Genomic DNA, 22,102 nt, shown 5'->3' with positions numbered 1-22,102 from the left:
CTCAGGTGCTTTCCATTTCTTCTGATCATCCTTGAGATGGTTCTACACCTTCATTTGAGTCCAGCTGTGTTTGATTATACTGATTGGACTTGATTAGGAAAGCCACACACCTGTCTATATAAGACCTTCCAGATCACAATGCATGTCAGAGCAAATGAGAATCATGAGGTCAAAGGAACTGCCTGAAGAGCTCAGAGACAGAATTGTGGCAAGGCACAGATCTGGCCAAGGTTACAAAAAGATTTCTGCTGCACTTAAGAGCACAGTGGCCTCCATAATCCTCAAATGGAAGACGTTTGGGACGACCAGAACCCTTCCTAGAGCTGGCCGTCCGGCCAAACTGAGCTATCGGGGGAGAAGAGCCTTGGTGAGAGAGGTAAAGAAGAACCCAAAGATCACTGTGGCTGAGCTCCAGAGATGCAGTCAGGAGATGGGAGAAAGTTGTAGAAAGTCAACCATCACTGCAGCCCTCCACCAGTCGGGGCTTTATGGCAGAGTGGCCCGACGGAAGCCTCTCCTCAGTGTAAGACACATGAAAGCCCGCATGGAGTTTGCTAAAAAACACCTGACGGACTCCAAGATGGTGAGAAATAAGATTCTCTGGTCTGATGAGACCAAAATAGAACTTTTTGGCCTTAATTCTAAGCGGTATGTGTGGTGAAAACCAGGCACTGCTCATCACCTGTCCAATACAGTCCCAACAGTGAAGCATGGTGGTGGCAGCATCATGCTGTGGGGGTGTTTTTCAGCTGCAGGGACAGGACGACTGGTTGCAATCGAGGGAAAGATGAATGCGGCCAAGTACAGGGATATCCTGGACAAAAACCTTCTCCAGAGTGCTCTGGACCTCAGACTGGGCCGAAGGTTTACCTTCCAACAAGACAATGACCCTAAGCACACAGCTAAAATAACGAAGGAGTGGCTTCACAACAACTCCGTGACTGTTCTTGAATGGCCCAGCCAGAGCCCTGACTTAAACCCAATTGAGCATCTCTGGAGAGACCTAAAAATGGCTGTCCACCAACGTTTACCATCCAACCTGACAGAACTGGAGAGGATCTGCAAGGAGGAATGGCAGAGGATCCCCAAATCCAGGTGTGAAAGACTTGTTGCATCTTTCCCAAAAAGACTCCTGGCTGTATTAGATCAAAAGGGGGGTTCTACTAAATACTGAGCAAAGGGTCTGAATACTTAGGACCACGTGATATTTCAGTTTTTCTTTTTTAATAAATCTGCAACAATGTCAACAATTCTGTGTTTTTCTGTCAGTATGGGGTGCTATGTGTACATTCATGAGGAAGAAGAATGGACTTAAATGATTTTAGCAAATGGCTGCAATATAACAAAGAGTGAAAAATTTAAGGGGGTCTGAATACTTTCCGTACCCACTGTATATATATATATATATATATATATATATATATATATATATATAGTTGTGTTATGTGCATTTTACCAATAAAATTATGTAATTTTGGTAGATCAGTTATCGCTGACTCACTTACTTTCAGTTGAATTGTTTGCATGTCAGCCCAGATGTGATAGCATTGTTTGCTGTCCGTTTTGTACATGTGCTACGTGTCAGTTTCCTGTGATCATGGACAGGATTAATAGGTATGTTCACATAAAAACTATGACATTTGTCTTGAGTGTGTTGCATGAGATATACAGGATGGCTACCTGACATATTTTAGGGAATGCGCCCCAGTGCAGAGAGGAGTGGCTAGTATTTATACAGTATATCCATGTGATATATCAGTGTGAAACTTTCTGAAGCACAATTATTACTTTCTTATGATTAGATGGTCAGACCTCTTTTGGGAAGTTCACTGCTGAGGGCTATACAAGGAAATGAGAGCTGCAAATAAAACTACCTATCATCTAAAAATAAATCACATCCCGGAGCAAAGAAGAACAGGAAACGTCTAATGTGTAAGGTGAGTAAACACATTGAATGTCTTTATAGTAGTGGTAGTAGTATACATATAGTATACATAGTAGTATGTGTGCCAACAAAATGCTGCAAGGGAGATAGTATTTTCACTATATAGCACAGGTTCTTAACTAGGACTCCTTGTACTCCTGGGGGTATTTCAGATGGTGTCATGGTCTGATTCTTGTAGTTAATTAAACAGTTTGGAGTCCTAGAAAAGCCTGTTTAAATGGATATGGGTAGGTATTTTAGTTATTTCAGAAGATAATGGGTTATTTGGGAAACATTTATGCACAGTTAAGTGTACTGGCAATATTTTCCCCCTTTGATAGCAGAGACACGTATCCTTCTGGAAAAATGGCACACGGGCTTCCACTCGTGGTTTGGCAGATGTAATTTGATAAAGATGAATATTCTGCCTAAACATATCTATTTGATAAGAGCCTTACCGGTGCGGTTACCTGCTCGATACTTCCATCTGATTCATGCTCTATTTATCAAATTCGTCTGGGCAAAGAAAAGACCCCGTTTAGCGCGGAAACTATTAACCTGGCCAAAAAAGTGCGGTGGTTTAGCTCTCCCGGATATGCAAAAATATTTTCAGGCAGCCCACCTGAGCAGGGTGGTTGACTGGTGTAGACATCATGCACTTAAATTATGGACTACTATAGAACAAGCACAGACAAATATCCCCCTCAGAGGAGCACTGTGGTGCTATCCAGATCTACCCTCACAACTAAGACTGCATCCTCTTATAGGTACGACGCTGCGTATAGGCTATCTGGCTAATATGAGATACTCTATTATTCCCCCCTTCTCTCCATTGTTCCCGGTGATTGGAAACCCTCGATTTGGGCCTGGATTCTCATCACCAGACCTGAATGCGTTGGGTATAGATGGATATGCTCGAGCGGAGCAATTCCTAGTAGCAGATAATTGGCCGACAGTAGAGACTCTTATGAAACAGGATGGCAATTTTAAGTTAACCTTCTGGTCGGCTCTACAACTGCATCATTTCCTGGGCACCCTGCCAAATTCTGCAGAGTACTCAAGGAGTATGTCTAAATTTGAAGGATACTGTCGGGGAGAAGGAGTGCTATTACATACACTTTCCTTACTATACAAATTATTAAGGCCAGTACCAGACAATTCTGCTTTACCCTGGGTGACCAAGTGGGCAAATGATCTAAATTGTACGTTCACATCAGTACAAATACAGAATATGATCTCGTTGGCTTTTGGAACATCTATCTGTACTAAAACCCAAGAGACCAACTTTAAAGTATTGAACAAGTGGTACTACACACCTCATAAACTCCACAGGATATTTCCAAACACATCAGTGAACTGCTGGAGATGTGGAGGAGAGGATGCAGGGATATTTCATATTTTCTGGTCCTGTCCGAAACTTGTAGGATATTGGACTGAGGTGAAACTTATTATCCAAAAATTTACGGAATTTACTATTCACGAAGATCCGGCTTTTTTCCTGTTCCATCTCTCAGATATTCCCATACAGAGATATGAGAAGTCAGTGGTGCGACATCTGGTCAATGGGGCGAAGGCCTGTATCCCTGCCTTATTTAAAAGCCCACATCCTCCTACGATAAAGCACTGGTTACGTAGAGTAGAGGTTATTAATAAAATGGAAGACTTGGTGTTGACATCTCAGAGTAAACGTGGATTGTATACTGAGACCTGGGAGCTCTGGAATAGCTTCATCCGGTCAGAAGAGGGGTTCAGGTTGTTGCAGACATGAGTGAAGAGAGGGGGGGAGACCTACAGGGACGATGATGGGAGGAGGAGGAGAGGGAACCTTCGGGGTTTTTTTTTTTTTCTTGTCCTTAGTTTTTGGTCTCGTTGTTTTTAATGGCGTTTGTTAGTTTGTTTGGGTATGCAAATGGGGTAGTATGGTTGAGACTAGCAAGCTATAGGATGCCTTAATGGTGGGAGTGACTATAGATTGTGGTAAGATATATAAACTTAGACCTCCCTGAAGGGATATACAGTAGATGAAATTAAGACTGGAATAGCCTCTCTAGTATGAAGGAGTTTCAATGTTGCTATAGCTGGACAGTGTTGTACTTATCTTTCTTTTGAATTGTTGTAAATCCCTATTTGTGTTTGGAGAAAAATAATAAAAGATATATTTGAAAAAGTGTACTAGCAATAAATGTACCCACACCTAAGTGTACTTGAGATTATGTGTCCCACACCAAGGGGTACATACTGTAGGTACACAATGACTTTATAAAGGGGTGCAACGTTTAATAAAGTTGAAAAACAGTTCTATAAGGCATGATATTGCTTCTAATAAGGTATGCAGCTGTACATTAGCTTCCCAGGCTAAAGGTATCCCAGTATGCTTGTATTAGAGTAATAGGATCAGGAATCATAAAGTACAAGTTGGCCAAGTTGGTTTATACAACACTGTATAAAAAAGCTTTAGAAAAAATGCATGGATTGATAAGTAAAATGTTAAGAATTCCAAATATCTGAAATAAGATTGAACCAAACTTAGTTTCCTTTTGTGTATAACCACAAATCACGTTCTAAGATGTATAACTTGAACACATTCAGCAAACGTTATATCTAACAAAAAAAAAGCTGCATGATCCAGGAGAGAAGCTTGTGAAAGCTAAACAATGTGGAAAAGAAATCTATCTTATGTGTCATATACATTTTTTATTTCTAGTGCTTCACTAGCTATAAGTAGACTCATTGGATGTCATCAAGAGAGGCACTGCATATTTTTTCACCTTTGCATGTTTATAGCTTGAATATAGGGATTTGACATATCATTAGGATAAAAAAAAAAAAAAATATTAGAACAGAGAATTTTTTTTCTTTCATTTTGTTGCACTGATAAGGTCACTTCCCCCAGTTTTAACTTTTCTTTTGTTCAATATTTGTATTGAAAATATGGAACTAGATATATAATTGTATAGTTACATTATGTATAAGCTGCTATGTAATAGAAATACAATTAGCAGTACACAATAAGGGCAAAATCAACAGTAGCACAAATGAGAATACACGGTGGAGCCAAATATTGAAGCAAAAATGGAACAATTGCAGATGGACTACCCCCCGATTTATAGGGACAGTCACGCTGAAGAGCTTCCAAATATCAGGAGCATGAAGCAGCCTATCTAACGTACACAGTTTAAATAAATAGTCTAAGAAGAAGAAAGAGAAAGAAAGGTGGGAAGGGAAAAGGCAAACCAAGCGGTCCGGTAGGTGTGATGACCAAGCTATGGCCAATTTTAGTATATCAGTGGGAAATTCTGCAGATATATAGTCAAAGTTCCAGTAGTGGTTAGTCAAAGTCTCATGGCAAGTAATTGTCTACCCTTGGCTGCCATATTTTCAAGCGTTTAGGGATGCGATCAAGTAGTGTAGCCTCTATTTTACTATGAATCATAAATTGTGTTATTCTATGTTTAATTTCGAAGAGACAAAGATTGGGCCTTTTCCACGGCTATAGTTTGTTTCTCTGCAGTGGTAAAGTATGAGAACAGTTTAAATTGTGTTGTAGTTAATTCAGGTGGGTGTTTATTCAATAGGGCTGTGGTAGAGTAAGGCATGAGGGTAACCCCAGCAAGCATAGATAGCATATGAAATACCTCAGCCCAAAAGGCCTCCACAACAGGGCAAGACCACCAAATATGCAAATGGCTTCCCCTATCTGTGAAACCCCGAAAGCATTGTGGGGGATAAGTTGGAAGAATTTTATTGATACTTGCTGATATCCCCAGTTTTAATTTTTGATTGGTTTTAAGCTTCTCATATTTCTACGGTCTCTTTTTCTGATTTCCCAAATTCACAGATAATTGTACATTGAAGCATAAGTTTGAAAACTGCCAATCAATTATTCGACAAAACTATTTTAGGTGGAACTTCAGCCAAAACTTTTTTTGTTAGTTATGAGCAGAACAGGGGAAGAATTAGAACATCTATGAAGTTTTAATGCCAGCTGTGTCACCGGTGGAATATGCCACCTTACTTCCTGTCCTGATGACCACTGCCACCAAAATAGAAAGTAAAGGGACTGTATTTACAACTTTTACAATTTCACAGTGTTAACCAAAATAGGAATAAATGGAAAACCATCTATGATACCAGTTTTGCTGAAAACTGTCAATGTACAATTTCTCCTCGTTTCTCCTTCTGTAGTCTGTCTGAGACAGCAGTGTAAATCTCTGGGAACACAACTAGAAATAAAAAGTTAAAAAAGGTATTTTTCTTTTATTCAATTTTTGAATATATCTTAAGCCAAAACACTTTTTTCCATTTTAGATGGAGTAGAGCAAGGGTCTCCAAACTTTCTAAATAAAGGGCCAGTTTACTGTTCTTCAGACTTTAGGGGGGCCGGACTGTGGCCAAAGGAAGTAAACAATGCCTGATCTTTGGTATTAGGGGGAGGACTAGTTTGTGTCAGTGGGTGGAATAGTGCCTCGTTTTTGTTGTCAGTGGAAGGAATTATGCCCAATCGCTTGTGTCAGTGGAAGGAATTATGCCCAATCGCTTGTGTCAGTGGAAGGAATTATGCCCCATCGCTTGTGTCAGTGGAAGGAATTATGCCCCATTGCTTGTGTCAGTGGAAGGAATTATGCCCCATCGCTTGTGTCAGTGGCAGGAATTATGCCCCATCGCTTGTGTCACTGGAAGGAATTATGCCCCATTGCTTGTGTCAGTGGAAGGAATTATGCCCCATTGCTTGTGTCAGTGGAAGGAATTATGCCCCATTGCTTGTGTCAGTGGAAGGAATTATGCCCCATTGCTTGTGTCAGTGGAAGGAATTATGCCCCATTGCTTGTGTCAGTGGAAGGAATTATGCCCCATCGCTTGTGTCAGTGGCAGGAATTATGCCCAATCGCTTGTGTCAGTGGAAGGAATTATGCCCCATTGCTTGTGTCAGTGGAAGGAATTATGCCCCATTGCTTGTGTCAGTGGAAGGAATTATGCCCCATTGCTTGTGTCAGTGGAAGGAATTATGCCCCATCGCTTGTGTCAGTGGAAGGAATTATGCCCCATCGCTTGTGTCAGTGGAAGGAATTATGCCCCATCGCTTGTGTCAGTGGCAGGAATTATGCCCCATCGCTTGTGTCAGTGGCAGGAATTATGCCCCATCGCTTGTGTCAGTGGCAGGAATTATGCCCCATCGCTTGTGTCAGTGGCAGGAATTATGCCCCATCGCTTGTGTCAGTGGATGGAATTATGTCCCATCGCTTGTGTCAGTGGAAGGAATTATGCCCCATTGCTTGTGTCAGTGGAAGGAATTATGCCCCATTGCTTGTGTCAGTGGAAGGAATTATGCCCCATCGCTTGTGTCAGTGGAAGGAATTATGCCCCATCGCTTGTGTCAGTGGAAGGAATTATGCCCCATTGCTTGTGTCAGTGGAAGGAATTATGCCCCATCGCTTGTGTCAGTGGAAGGAATTATGCCCCATCGCTTGTGTCAGTGGAAGGAATTATGCCCCATCGCTTGTGTCAGTGGAAGGAATTATGCCCCATTGCGTGTGTCAGTGGAAGGATTAATGCCCCATTGCTTGTGTCAGTGGAAGGAATTATGCCCCATTGCTTGTGTCAGTGGAAGGAATTATGCCCCATCGCTTGTGTCAGTGGCAGGAATTATGCCCAATCGCTTGTGTCAGTGGATGGAATTATGCCCCATTGCTTGTGTCAGTGGAAGGAATTATGCCCCATTGCTTGTGTCAGTGGAAGGAATTATGCCCCATTGCTTGTGTCAGTGGAAGGAATTATGCCCCATTGCTTGTGTCAGTGGAAGGAATTATGCCCCATTGCTTGTGTCAGTGGAAGGAATTATGCCTCAAGGGTCGGATAAAGCAAGCAAAGGGCTGCATCCAGCCCCAGACCTGCAGTTTGGAGACCACTGGAGTAGAGAAATAGTTAACGTGGTTGTAAAGGCACAAGTTTTTTTACCTTCATGCATTCTATGCATGAAAGTAAAAAACCTTCTGTGTGCAGCATCTCCCCTAATACTTACCTGAGCCCCCTCTCAATCCAGGGATGTCAACGTGAGCCTTGCCTCTCTGGGAACTCACACTCCTGATTGGCTATTGGCAGCAGCAGGAGCCATGCTGTAACTTACAGCCAATGAGCCAATCAGGAGACGGAGTGGGCAAGGCTGATCAGTGGCTCCGTGTGTGAATCGACACACAGAGCAGCGGCTCAGGTGCCCCCATAGCAAGCTTCTTTCTGTGGGGGCACTCGACAGGAGAACCAGCATGGGACCCGAGAAGAGGAGGATCCAGGCCACACCCCTGCACAGAGCAGGTAAGTATAACATGTTTAATATTTTAATTAAAAAAAAAATTAAAGCTTTACGATCACTTTAAAATCATCACCTGGGTGTTTTTCCTATCTACAGTATCTCACAAAAGTGAGTACACCCCTCACATTTTTATAAATATTTTATTATACCTTTTCATGTGACAACACTGAAGAAATGACACTTTGCCACAATGTAAAGTAGTGAGTGTACAGCTTGTATAACAGTGTAAATTTGCTGTCCCCTCAAAATAACTCAACACACAGCCATTAATATCTAAACCACTGGCAACAAAAGTAAGTACACCCCTAAGCGAAAATGATCAAATTGGGCCCAAAGTGTCAATATTTTGTGTGGCCACCATTATTTTCCAGCACTGCCTTAATCCTCTTGCTGCAGCTCAGTTTCAGGGTCTTGGCAGTCTTATTGTAGCCTAGGCCAGTGATGGCCAACCTTGGCACCCCAGATGTTTTGGAACTACATTTCCCATGATGATCATGCACTCTGCAGTGTAGTTGAGCATCATGGGAAATGTAGTTCCAAAACATATGGGGTGCCAAGGTTCGCCATCACTGGCCTAGGCCATCTTTATGTAGAGCAATCATTCTTTTTTCTCAGATCCTCAGAGAGTTCTTTGCCATGAGGTGCCATGTTGAACTTCCAGTGACCAGTATGAGAAAGTGAAAGCGATAACACCAAATTGAAAACACCTGCTCCCCATTCACACCAAGGAATCACATGACACCGGGGAGAGAAAATGGCTAATTGGGGCCAATTTGGACTTTTCACTTAGGGGTGTACTCACTTTTGTTGCCAGCGGTTTAGACCTTAATGGCTGTGTGTTGATTTATTTTGAGGGGACAGAAAATTTACACTGTTATACAAGCTGTACACTCACTACTTTACATTGTAGCATGTCATTTCTTCAGTGTTGTCACATGAAAAGTTATAATAAAATATTTACAATAATGTGAAGGGTGTACCCACTTTTGTGAGATACTGTATATCCTATTGGGGAGATTTTCCAAGACTTACTGTCCTGTAAACATAATAATCTAAAAAACTTTTCTTAGGCGTTGTATATCCTAATATCCCACCCCACTGCAGTTTCTAGAAATTAAAATGATGAATGTGTTGAAGCAGCTATAATGCTGCTGTAAAAAAAGGAACTTCTTTGTGTTTGTGCTTACTTCGTTTCATTCATCTGCAGTTCAAAGGAGTGACATTTGATCTGCATATGATGTCAGTGAAAGCAACAATGTTTTTTTTTTTCTTGCATAAAATTTAATTAAATTTAATTGTTGCTATTGACCCCCTTAGAAACCCCTAATTAACCCTAATCCACCCTAATCAACTCATTCTTCCCCTTCTCCATTTAGCTATTATTTTATTGCTGATTTATTTGCTTATTTTTATTTTTTATGATCATTGATATTTAACATTTTATTTGCTGCGTTTCTCATTTTTGCCTTTAGTACTGCATTCAAAAAATGCAAAATTAAAAAAAAAATGTTTTTTATTTGTAAATAAGTTTGCATTGCTTAGTTTTACTGCGGCAGGCTGGCTTGGCTGCGCGAAATGACGTAGCTCTACGTCGGTTGCGCGTGTGGTGCTGGGGGGTGGCGCACTCCCGCCCCCACTAGGTACCGGAGATGCCGATGCACGGGGCCGGCGGCTGCGATTGCCGCCAGACACCCGCGATCGCTCCCCGCTGAGAGAGAAGAACGGTCAGCTGTTGTAAACACAGCCGACCGTTCTTCTCTCTGAAATTATCACAGAGCTCCTGTGGATCCTACTATATAGGATCACAGGTCTCTATGATCATTTCACAAGCCCCTCCCCCATACAATTAATAAACACTCCCCTAGGCTCACAATTAACCCTTTGATCACCCCTAGGTTAACCCCTTCCCTGCCAATGACATTACAGTAACAGTGCATATTTTTAGCACTGATTACTATAGTAATGTAACTAGTCCCCCCAAAAGTGTCAAAAATGTCAGTTAGGGGTCCGATCTGTCCATCGCAATTTCGCAGTCCCCCTAAAAATCCCAGATCGCCGCCATTACTAGTAAAAAAATAAATAAAAATGACATAAATCTTTCCCCTAGTTTGTAGATGGGATAACTTTTGCGCAAACCAATCAAAATACGCTTATTGCGATTTTTTTAATCAAAAATATGTAGATGTGTAGTTGCACGGCCACGCAATTGTTTATTAAAGTAACGCAGTGCTGAATCTCAAAAAATGGCCTGGTCATTAAGGGGGCAAATCCTTCCGGTCCAGAACTGGTTAAAAAATAATAATTTTTGCAAGACAGTATCAACAGAAGAAAAACATTTTTGTCCTGGAAAAAATAACTATGTATGTATTACTTTGTTATGTTGAAGTGAACCTACACTGCATCTGAGCATCACAAACCAAAACCACTATTTAATTCATTTTCAATATTCAAAGCAAACTCACCCACACATCCATGTCTCCATTCTTTATTTAGCTGGGGAATCACTTTGAAAAACACCCCCCTAGCATTTCTGGCAGCAGCCATCTTGCTTAAGTGCCGGTCATTTATGTACCATTTACTTCATGGAATCCATCTGCCCTTAGCTCAGGTACGCAGGCAGGCAGGTATGTTTAGCTGGGACAATCCCTCCTTCCCTCCTCAAGACTCCAGGGATGTATGACATCATTTGCATAGGCCTGGAAACCAGAAAGTAAGTAAAGAAATGTAATAAAAAGTTTAAAACAAGTAAATATGATATACTTTCCTATCTATTTACTAATTCTGGTAGCATAAAGATTTTAAAATATATAAAAAAAATATTTTTTTGCAGCTGGTGGGAAATGTTATACATCAGCAACATTGTGGAAATAATTTCATATTAAAGCAAACAATTTTTATAGTTTTTTACTACTATATGAATGCGTGTTTTACACTTACATTGGGACAGATTTGTTAATCACTGATTTTCACAAAACGTATCTTAGCAATGGTATGCGAGTAATGCATAAGTATAAAAATAATAAATTGAAAGTATATGATACATCCAGTTCTAGAATATTGTGAGACATGGCATCATGATGTCATGGTAGATTACATAAATGGAATTAATCTATCCCTCTGTTATCCAGTATAAAAGCTAGGTGGAGGCCGCCAGATCAACACCAACAGTGTTGAACCAAACAGTAAAAATGTAAATAAAAAAGGATTGCCACTACTCCTGACCAGCCAAGGTGAATAAACGATAAGAACCGGCCTCGGCCTACTATCTTGTCTCCACCAAACCACACACCCTGGTGCATTTCGCCCTGCCCACCTATGACTAAGCCCCCGTGGGCAGATGAAATACACCAGGGTGTGTGGTTTGGTGGAGACATGTAGGCTGAGGCCGTTATTTATTGTTTAGTTACCTGGGCTGGTCGGGAGTAACAGTGATCCTATCTTCTTTACATTTACCACCGCTCTGGATTGGTATCAGGACAAACCTGCACCCCATGCTCTGGGACACAGTGATATGATTTCACCTTTACTTTAAATGATGCCAAAAGCAATATAATAGGCTGCAAATAAATTAAAATTATATTTTATTTGTAAATAACTTTGCAATGCTTTGTACCTAAATCATAATTGTAGTGTAATTTTAAATTGAAGACATTTTAGAACAAAATGTATACTTTTTATCTACAGTAATATTATTTTTTTAACCACTTGAAGAGCAGGCCTTCCTCTGACACTTTATGTTTACAAGTAAAAAATCAGTATCTTTGTATCAGTATCTAAATCAAATCTAGTAAAAAATATTTACTAGAAAATTACTTGTAGCACCCTACAAGGTAGGTGCTAAGTAAAGCATAATGGGCATTGGCTGCCTAACAGCAGGGCCATGATTTTCAGATGGACTGTCATGTCAGGTGTGGCTGCGAAGAGGATTCTCATTGGGCAGTGAAGGAAACCCAATCAGTGGCCCATTCAGGCCTGTATCTACCCCAGAAGGCAGATTCTGCCGCAGAGGATTCTGGGAGTGGGTATAAGTTTGAAGGGAACGCATGACGCAGCATCTTTGGCGGTAAGCAGAATCCCAGGAGGGGGAGTACGGCTGTCTCTCCTCCTTCAGAAGGATGGGTGTCTTGGGTGGCTGCCTGAGAATCCAGAAGGGCGAGCTGAGCTGAGCTGCAGAGAGGATCCGGTGTGCCGAGGACCAGCGAAGGAAGAGGGGTTCAGTTCCAGGAGTACTGTGAACTCCCTCTGAGGGTCTGCCTAGTGTAGAGGGGACCACTCCAGTGAAGGCCCCAGGGATCATGGAGCTTGCAAGTGTCAAGGGGGTTGCCTAGTGAAAGGACCCTGAAGTGTCAAGGGGGTTGCCTAGTGAAAGACCCTGAAGTGTTAAGGGGGTTGCCTAGTGAGAGGACCCTGAAAGTGTAGAGGGGGCGCCAGCGGTTGGGCCCTGAAGTCAAGTGTGCAGTGTTAGGAGTTGCAGCAGCACAAGCAGTCACAAGAAGGTACCTCAGTCAGTGAAGGGCTGGAGGGAGTCATACGCAGGACTTTTGAGCTAGACAGAGTGTAAAGAGTCAAGGGTTGGTACAGTCCTGGATTTTCTGAGTTAATCAGGGAGTTAAAGTTGAAGTTTCAGCACTTTAAGCAGAACAGTATCTCAAGCACCAGGAAGCATTCAGCTGGCGTCAGGACAGCGCTAACTGGCATTTTTCTACAAAGTGTCCCAGTTAAACCTAGTTGATGTTGGAGGCTGCAGCGCCTTAGATTCACACTACAGATATAAAGTTAAGAGGTTAGCTCGAGGCACAGGACAAAAAATTTTATTTTTCAAGAGCAATTGGATAAAAAAGTACATTTTTCAGGGTACTGCTTAGGCCAAAACTAACATTTCTAGATGCTTCCCATAAAATTGCAAATGTTTGCATTTTGAGTTTAGGTCTAGACCCCCTTCCCACCCAGCCCCAATGGATTAGGATTTGTGTGCCCAGTGGGGCGGGAAGGATTGGATGATCACATAATCACTGTGATTGGCTGTCACAATGGTCACATGATCGGGAGCCAATCCTGCTGACTCCCAAACATTAGTATGGATCATGAACTGTCTTTGACAGCTCATTTACTGTGCTAGATGCACACAGTGAGGGAGCTCTCAGCACAGAAAGCTCTGCCAACCATGGACGCTTATGTGCAGCATGTGAGTGTAAAGGCCCACCCTCTTTTGCCACCACACATACATTATATTGTCAAAAGTACATAAACTTTAGTGGCATCCCAGCATTAGTACGGAGGGTTCAATATTGAGTTGGCCTACCCTTTGCAGCTATAACAGCTTCATCTCTTGTGGGAAGGCTTAGGAATGTGTCTATGGGAATGTTGGACCATTCTTCCAGAAGCGCAATTGTGGACGAGAAGGCTTGGTTCGCAGTCTCTACTCTAATTCATACCAAAGGTGTTCTATCAGGTTGAAGTCAGGACTTTGTGCAAGCCAGTCAAGTTCCTCCACCCCAAACTCGCTCATCTATGTCTCAATAGACCCTGCTTTGTGCACTGGTGCATAGTTGTGTTGGAATAGGTAAGGGGCCATCCCCAAACTGTTCCCACAAAGTTGGGAGCGTGAAATTGTCCAAAAATCTCTTGGTATGCTGATGCCTTAAGAGTTCCCTTCACTGGAACTAAGGTACCAAGCCCAACCCCTGAGAAACAACCCCCGCACCATAATCCTTCCTCCACCAAATGATTTGGACCAGTGCACAAAGCAAGGGCCAAAAAAACATGGATGAGCGAGTTTGGAGTGGAGGAACTTGACTAGCCTGCACAGAGTCCTGACCTCAACCCGATAGAACACCTTTGGGATGAATTAGAGTGGAGACTGAGAGTCAGGCCTTCTTTCCAACATCAGTGCCTGACCTGACAAATGCGCTTCTGGAAGAATGGTCAAACATTCCCATAGACACACTCCTAAACCTTGTGGACAGCCTTCCCAGAAGAGTTGAAGCTGGTATAGTTGCAAAGGGTGGGCCAACTCAATATTGGACTAAGATTGGGATGCCATTAAAGTTCATGTGCATGTAAGGGCAGGCGTCCCAATACTTTTGACAATATAATGTGTATATGTTATGTAAGCAGCAAGAGATTAAGTGAGCAAAAAAAATAAAATGTAAGTGCATCTAGCATTAAAAAATTATCCCTAAGGGCCCATGGACACTGTTGAGCTGTGTTAGCGTATGTGCATTAACATGTGTTGTGTCACGGCAGCACTTTCAAATAAACCAAAGTTTTGTTAGACTGTTGTGTGCTACCACGCATTATAGTGTTTTGCATCATATTTACTGGGAATACTGGGAATTTACTCCTGAAATAAAACGATAATCGTCCCATTTTATATAACTCTGGATTGGCCATATCTGGAGTATGCCGTCCAGTTCTGGTCACCAATCCTCAGGAGGGAGGTGCGGGAACTGGAGAGAGTCCAGAGAAGGGCAACAAAGTTAATAAGGGGACTGGAAGACCTCAGTTACGAAGAACGACTACAAACATTAAACCTATTCTTTTTGGAGAAGAGACCCTTGAGAGGAGGTATGATAGCAATATACAAATACCTCAATGGCGATTCTGGCTTAGGGAATACACTATTCAGTTTTAGGGAGTGTAAGAAGACATGGGGCCACTCAATGAAGGAGGAGAATCAGTTTAAACTTAAGGCTCTGTTCACATTTTGGCATCCCAGATTTTGTTCTTCTACTTCTTGTACTTCTTTTGGGCGACAGGTGTCCCGCGATTCTATTTACAAGATTTTACCGCAATTCATCGGGTGACAATCGCGGCAAAATCGTGACACATTTGGGGTGCAATTGGAAGTGACGGGGGTCTCACGGGTGTCCCGCGATTTGCCGTGATTCAGGATCACGGGCAGAATCGCTGCCTTCACTGCGTAGAGGGTTTTTCACTGTCAGGGTGGTGAGGTTGTAGAATTCACTTCCACAATGGGTGGTGTCAGCAGGAAGTATTAATAGTTTTAAAAAACTCTTGGATGGGTATCTTAGCAAACACAGTATACAGGGATACGGAAAATGATTATGAACACATACACCCACACAGGTTGAACAGGATGGACTAGTGTCTTTATTTAACCTTACCAACCGTGTAACTATGTAACATGTCAGTTGGCAAAGTGCTTTTGGGGTGGCATTCAAAATGAACCCTGTTTGCAACAGTAAATTACCAAAGTGCAATTGTTTGAAAAGGCCCTTAGGGTTCATTAAAAATAAAAAAAATAAAAAGGGCGCACCCGCCTAGCGCGTTACCTTTGCAAAAATGGTTTTATTTCAAATATATACATCATACTCACAAATTAAGATGACAATTCAAGCAAATATAAGTGTGAGTGAACCCAGATTTCTACTTGGCATGGTCTTCTGGTCAGCGATAGTTGTGGAATGAATATCTTCAAAAGAAGCTAACGCATTTCAAGGGGTATCCCCTCTTCCTCAGAGCTTTCATTTTTTTTTTTTTTAGAGTGCCATTCGGGTTTCCCTTGATCTGCTGAGAGTGACAGCACAGCCCACGTGACGCTTGTGGTAGTGGACCTTCAGTCTCCATCTGTCACATTACCACCTCTCGAGCCCAGGAGCATTAACTTTCCTTTTTCTTCAGCCTTAGGGTCCATTCACAATAGTGTGTTGCCATAACTAGTATGTACCAGTAATAGAGTGTTTTTACAATGCATTACTGCAATACATGGAAGCATATAGTATGGTGTCATACAGTGCGGCTCATGTGGTGGCATTTATTTCCAACATAGCGGCATCCTAACCCACAGGAAATGTACATGTGTGAACCACGTGTGCATTGTGGTGCATTGGCAACCCATTCAAAGTGAAGGGTCTGCTTCAGCACAAAGTACAGTAACCCATGAACACTGCTGGATTACACCTTGTGCATTAACAAGCCAAACAATGTTGTTTCAGTGCTTACCAAAACAAAAATAAGATCTATTGTAACCCTTAGTTTTGTTAACAATCTTTTAAACTAAGGGCTCTTTCACACGGAGCGGACCGCATTGCGATCCGCTCCGGCACTTTTTTTTTTTCACGGAGCGGATGACATTTGTGTCATCCGCTCCGTATGTCCGCATATCATCCCATTCGTTTGCGGATGATATACGGACATAATGTATGTCTACGGGCATTGCGGATGTCAACGGATGACACCGCTGACATCCGATTTTCCTTCCTTTACGTTTTTTGAACTGAGGAAAAATAGGGTTCTGTTCCGTTCCAAAAAACGGAACAGAACTGAAAGGAAGAAAATCGGATGTCAGCGGATGGTCATCCGCTGACATCCGCAATCCCATAGACTTACATTATGTCTGCAAATCATCCGCAAAAAAATAGGATGATTTGCGGACATACGGAGCGCCCGTGTGAAAGGGCCCTTACTAAAATGGAAAGCTGTATTTGTGGAGCTTTATTCAACTTCCAGATATCTGGGAAAAAGAAGGGAGGGTGGGGCATGACCATTTTTTCTTTTCTGCAAAATCAGCCCAGACCTAACTTTGTGAGGTTGTGTTCTCTGTACAGCAGAAAAAAAAGATGCATAGTTTAAGGATTTTTTCAATTTATGACTGTGGAGATGATTTACTAAAGGCAAATAGACTGTGCACTTTGCAAGGGTAGATTCACTCTGCAGGGGTATTTGCTCCAAGCTTACTAAATGAGGGGAAGGTCTGCTGACTTCCATCATCCAATCATGTGCAAGCAAAAATTAGTATTTTTTTTAAATCTTGCATGTAATTATTTTTTGCAAAGTGAAGATTCATTTTATTTACAAAGCTCTGGAGCAATTGCACTTGTCCAGTCTCATTTCTCCTAATCAGCGTTTTGTAAGAATATTTAATAATAAATATCTTGCGCTCGTACTTATGTCAGAATATTTATACTGCTCTCTGAATATAGCAGTGTATTTATTTATGGTTAATAAGCAAAGATCTGTGAAAAAGGAGAGTCTTCACCTATTGCCATAAATCACTGTCGTGAATTCTTTTTAATTGATTAATTTCTTTTTAAAAGCATATACCAATCTTAGTGAGTACAGTCTACAGCGTGGAATATATATAAAATATTTATTCTCAAGACATGCAAACACGATATATGATCAAACAAGAAATGACACAAAAAGATAACTTCTACATAAAAAATACTAACTTCAAACAATCAATGCAATGTGATGTTTAGCTCAATAATGAAAATGAAACTAAAACAAAGTGAAACTAAAACAAAGTGAAAGTGAAACCAAAGTAAAAGCAGGATTACCATTTCTTCCCAGGTATAGTATAAGCCATAAATTAATGTTCTATATAAACAGACTACAATGGTCTGCGAATCACACGGCTCAAAGTCATTCCACTGCAGAAGGAATGAGAATAAGCCATGCAAAACGGAAGACTTAAAATTGCAAATAATGCACTTAATCTGATATTAATAATAATGTATAAAAACAAAAATCAGCTTTTTAGAGAAAAATCTACCATGGCTTATACGGCTGGGATTGTAATCTCATTACCCTTAAATATGCAATATAAAACATATAAGGAAGGAATAAACAATTGTTGAATAAAATCAAATAACATAGCAAGGCATATTTACCACACTTATGGCTGCTAGCTTCAAATCGTTACCAGAGTCCTAAGATGGATGCCTTTCTTAAGATGGTGGCTTCCCTTCAAGTTTCAGATGAATGATTGGACAAATATGGAGTATGTCTGGATGAGTCTGTTGAGGAATCTAATAGCGTGTGTGGTGTAAGTGTGAGGTGTGTTGTCAGTAGTGTAAAGTGTGTTGTGTCTCATATCTGGGTTGGTCTTTTATATGGTAAGAACAAAGAGCTATAAAAATTACCATAAGTAAAACCCAGAGGGATGAAACATTATCTCCATTGGCTGGGATATTCTATACCTAAACTGATGAGGTCAGAGACACACCTCTTTTGATAATTAACCCAAAACTTGGTTAATAAAGTTAAATGATTTCTCTATATGTGAGATTAATCATATAACACAACATAAAACTTTCTCCAGACTCCCAGTACATACATAAATGTCCACCTGTATCTCCATAATTCACCTGGGCAAGTAATGCCATTCCAATAATTATATTATTTAACACAATATAATATTTTTATATTGGAATATCTCAAATTATCTCAAGACTGCACCTGGTATTTCGCCTCCAGAGGGCAGTATTGTACCGTTCATTAGATTTTGTATTTAATATAATTAAAACAATTTGTTATCTGATGACCTATTGACCTGTCGGCTAGTGAAAAGCAATTACTTATTTGACCATGTCTTACACTGTCAATTAAGATGTCTGGCCTGTAGGATTTACAACACCTTGAGCACTTAGACTAGACTTCTCTGAAATGAGGTAACTAGTGACGAGATACATATGTCCTTACACTTATTAGAAAAAGAATTCTAAGTAAGATTATTACTGAGAATATAAACCCAAAATGTGATATAACATTCCTAAATATATATGTATATGCCTTACATAATATAATGACATAATTATGGCTAATATCTTCTCACATATGATAATGTATCTATAAAAACTTATATGGTTCATCTTTAAATGTCTGCTAGAATATACTGGGGTATTGTCCATTGTTATATACTTATAGACAGACTGAGATATCCCCCCTTAACATAGCGTCAGACTGACTAAGTTTTATCTGATCGAGATGTCAAAAGAAATCTTATTTACGATTACATAGAAATACAAAGATCTCTGTTGAAACCATAGACCCTTTGTAAGCCTGTGAGAGACATTTTGTTTAACAAGTATATATATGAACTTTGTTTCACCTTAAAAACAAGATGGACGCCATCCTGTTCAGAATCTCATATATGCATAATATGAAATACATGGCTTTTAAAATCATTTTTCTTTTTACCTATTATTATTTGAATCAACCCCCCAATAGTCCCGACATATCCCCCCCTTTCTTCCCAGTAGACAAGTGAGCAACTTAGGCCTATCTGGAAAGAAAGCCTTTTAAGGAGTAGCGGGAAAAAAAAATGTCTTGTTCTCTTTTTGTAAGAGAATAGTTCATATTGGGAATTGTTCATAACTTTTAAGTAAAGCGGTAAAAATGAAATTGAGAAAAAAAAATCAGTTCAAAATGTCAGTTCGTAGCGACTTTGCTGGTGTTAGCTATGTCACAAACTGTTCCTTATTAGTCTCTTTGAATTCTGATCTCCTGGTAAAGAAACTCAAATGTTCCTTGAAATCTGCAACATCAGCTTGTACAGTCTTGATGGAGACAGAAATTAACTGCTGCAATGGCATTAGCAACTACCATTCAAAGCGCAGTAAAACAATGTTGGCAATCAGGAATCAGAGAAATCTGTTTGGACGTTCAACCTTGGATGTTGGTTGGATAATGAATGGTTTCAGCATGGCCTAGAGTGTCATACACCTCGACTGAGGTTTTCTCACATGTGCAATGCACCATTCTCACATCTCCTTCAACTGAAAACAGGAGGTAGTGCGATTCCTCTCAATGGATTTCCTCGGATCAAATGCACAAAGATCTGTAGAAACAAATCTTCCTCTCCGTCAACAAGAATCTGGGGCGTCTCGCAGCTTGATTCCTGAAGAGGGATCCGATTCAATGAGGGGTTCCATCCAGAACTGGACTCTAAGGAGAGATGACCCATCCAATCGCTGTGTCTTTGGCAAACATCATCGTCTGTACCAATCAACGACCTGGCATGGAAGGTTAATCTATTCCTATTGGGTGAAACATATAGTATGAATATACATTCTTATCAATTGACATTTCAATGCGATGTTGGGACCCTAAGCTTTCTCAGAGTTCTCCTTTAATCCACCGTGTGATCAGCCCTTTTATATGAGCACCACGGAAGGTGAAACTATATATGCGACCTTTCCTAGGGCGACTGACTTCTGGGGCTTATTAACATGGGAATATTTATCGCCATGGATACTACACATTGGACAATAATACAATGATCTAATATTTTGTTTAAAATTTACCTACTACTTGGGAGAAAAAAAATATAATATCTCCCCCTTTGGGGCATCAATGCAATTTATTGTAGGCAACAAACTACCTGGCATTGAGGATTCCTTCTTGGTTACCGTATACAACCTTTAACCTCTTGACTGCATTACGTCATTAGGGTTTGATCCTCCTTGGTATCACCGTCATTGGCGATTTTTCAAAATGTGCCCGCTTTAAGCAACCTGTTTGAGTCAGAGGGATGAAGTGACCACTGAAAAATAGGAGGGTAGTTAGTATCTAACAACCAAGATTCCCTGATAGGAATTTCAGGATCCTCAATGCTGTGACCTGGGATAAAATGGTGTTAGAACCTCTGTATCCTATACTTCTATTCAGTGTATCCCTTTGATTCCTGCCACTTGGGCATTTAAGGATTTTATGGCCTTTGGCTGGCCATTGGATTTGTTCCTAAAGAGGAATTTATTTTAATTCTGGGCTGCAGTGCCCAAAGTGAATCAAGTGATCAGCTGATCAATTTGGCCTCTACTCTGCTGAAAACTTTTACAGAATTAGATTATTGGCTCTGCCTCCTGCGGTGCCTATGTCTCTCGGGTTCAGACATATGGGACAGATCCCCATTAGAACCAGTTACTTGGTTCTGGCGTGAGGTCTGGGCCTTAATGTCACTTGAACTTCCCGAGGATTTTGGGGAACCCTAGGATGGGGCAAATCCCTATTTATTTGTGGGCGTCCCCCCCTTGTTGATGGGATGTCCGGTGTCCTCCTTAAGGTATCCGGTGTCCCCTTGGGGCCTAGGTGGTATATCTTGCTCCTTTGCCAAACTTATTATTTTTATGTGCATGGGCAATGCCTCAAAGCACAGGGATTTAAATTCCTGGTGGTTGTACTCCGCTCTTTCATTGAAGGGTGTTAGGCACTTTTGAGTACAGCAAGAAAAAAAAATTCAATGGGGCTTTGGTGCTGTGTACATTTTAAATTGTAGATAACAGCTCTAGCAGCAGTAAGGTTTTATATGGGTTGCATTTTAAATGACATCCTGCAGGCACAACACAGAAAGTTGTTTTCATAGGCCTCAAGATGATCAATAAAGTTTAAGGACCTTTTATTAACAAAAAAAAATATACAGGACAGTACTCTTTTTAAAACTTTTAAATTCTGGAGGTGCATGGTGTCTTTTTAGGGGTGCTAGTCTTTTTGCAGTGACCTGATATGACTCATACCTATTTATGCATGGCTGCCCAATTTCTGCCCTCCTATTTTAGAAGATGGCTGGGGTAGGACATGGACTCTTTGCCCGACTCCCCCCCTGTCTGGGTCATAACCAACAGACTGGGAATCATACCTGGGTCTATGAATAATTACATCATATTTAAAATGCAGGACTAAAAACATTGCCTTTTTGTATGGACCCCATGACCTTATGGAACTCTCCTATGTATTTACTGATGAGTTCCTGTCATTACATGAACTGTTACATTTTTTTTTTTTCAAATTTTTCCACTGCTGATTACTCGGCAACTTTTTGCTAGAAAACATTTTCCTTGCTCAAAAAATCCTAATTATTGCATTAATCATTTACATTTCACTTTCAAATGGTTACTTTCATTACAGTTTACCTTATGAAACTTCTGCCACAGTTCTACTTTATTCTGCAGTTTCACGCTACATTCTCTTAACTTATGTGTCCCAATAGAGGTTACTTTCACCTGCTCAAGGAGGTTCCTTATCTCATACTCTCATTTATTTGGAGTGGAGATTGAAACTTTACTAAACTCCTTTTTGCTGAGCCTTCTGGTGCAGTTCCTCATAAAGATACAGTAAGATTGGCCATG

The 22,102-nt window shown here is 40.8% G+C and overlaps 1 protein-coding gene across 1 annotated transcript in view; it reads left to right on the top strand.

The window, feature by feature from the left end:
- Positions 1-1,862: 1,862 nt before the first annotated feature.
- Positions 1,863-22,102, top strand: part of LOC309567912 (uncharacterized protein) — a gene marked incomplete at its 3' end in the record, with an annotated part of 262,103 nt that continues 241,863 nt past the window's right edge. Inside the window, exon 1 of the mRNA XM_082273448.1 lies at positions 1,863-1,937. The remainder of the gene's footprint in view (positions 1,938-22,102) is intronic.

This window comes from Pelophylax lessonae (genome assembly GCF_965119305.1).
Source record: "Pelophylax lessonae genome assembly, chromosome: 12".
In the NCBI taxonomy this organism is placed as follows: domain Eukaryota; kingdom Metazoa; phylum Chordata; class Amphibia; order Anura; family Ranidae; genus Pelophylax; species Pelophylax lessonae.
The sequence above is the reverse complement of the archived record's forward strand: the minus strand, read 5'-3'. Positions and strand labels throughout refer to the sequence as shown.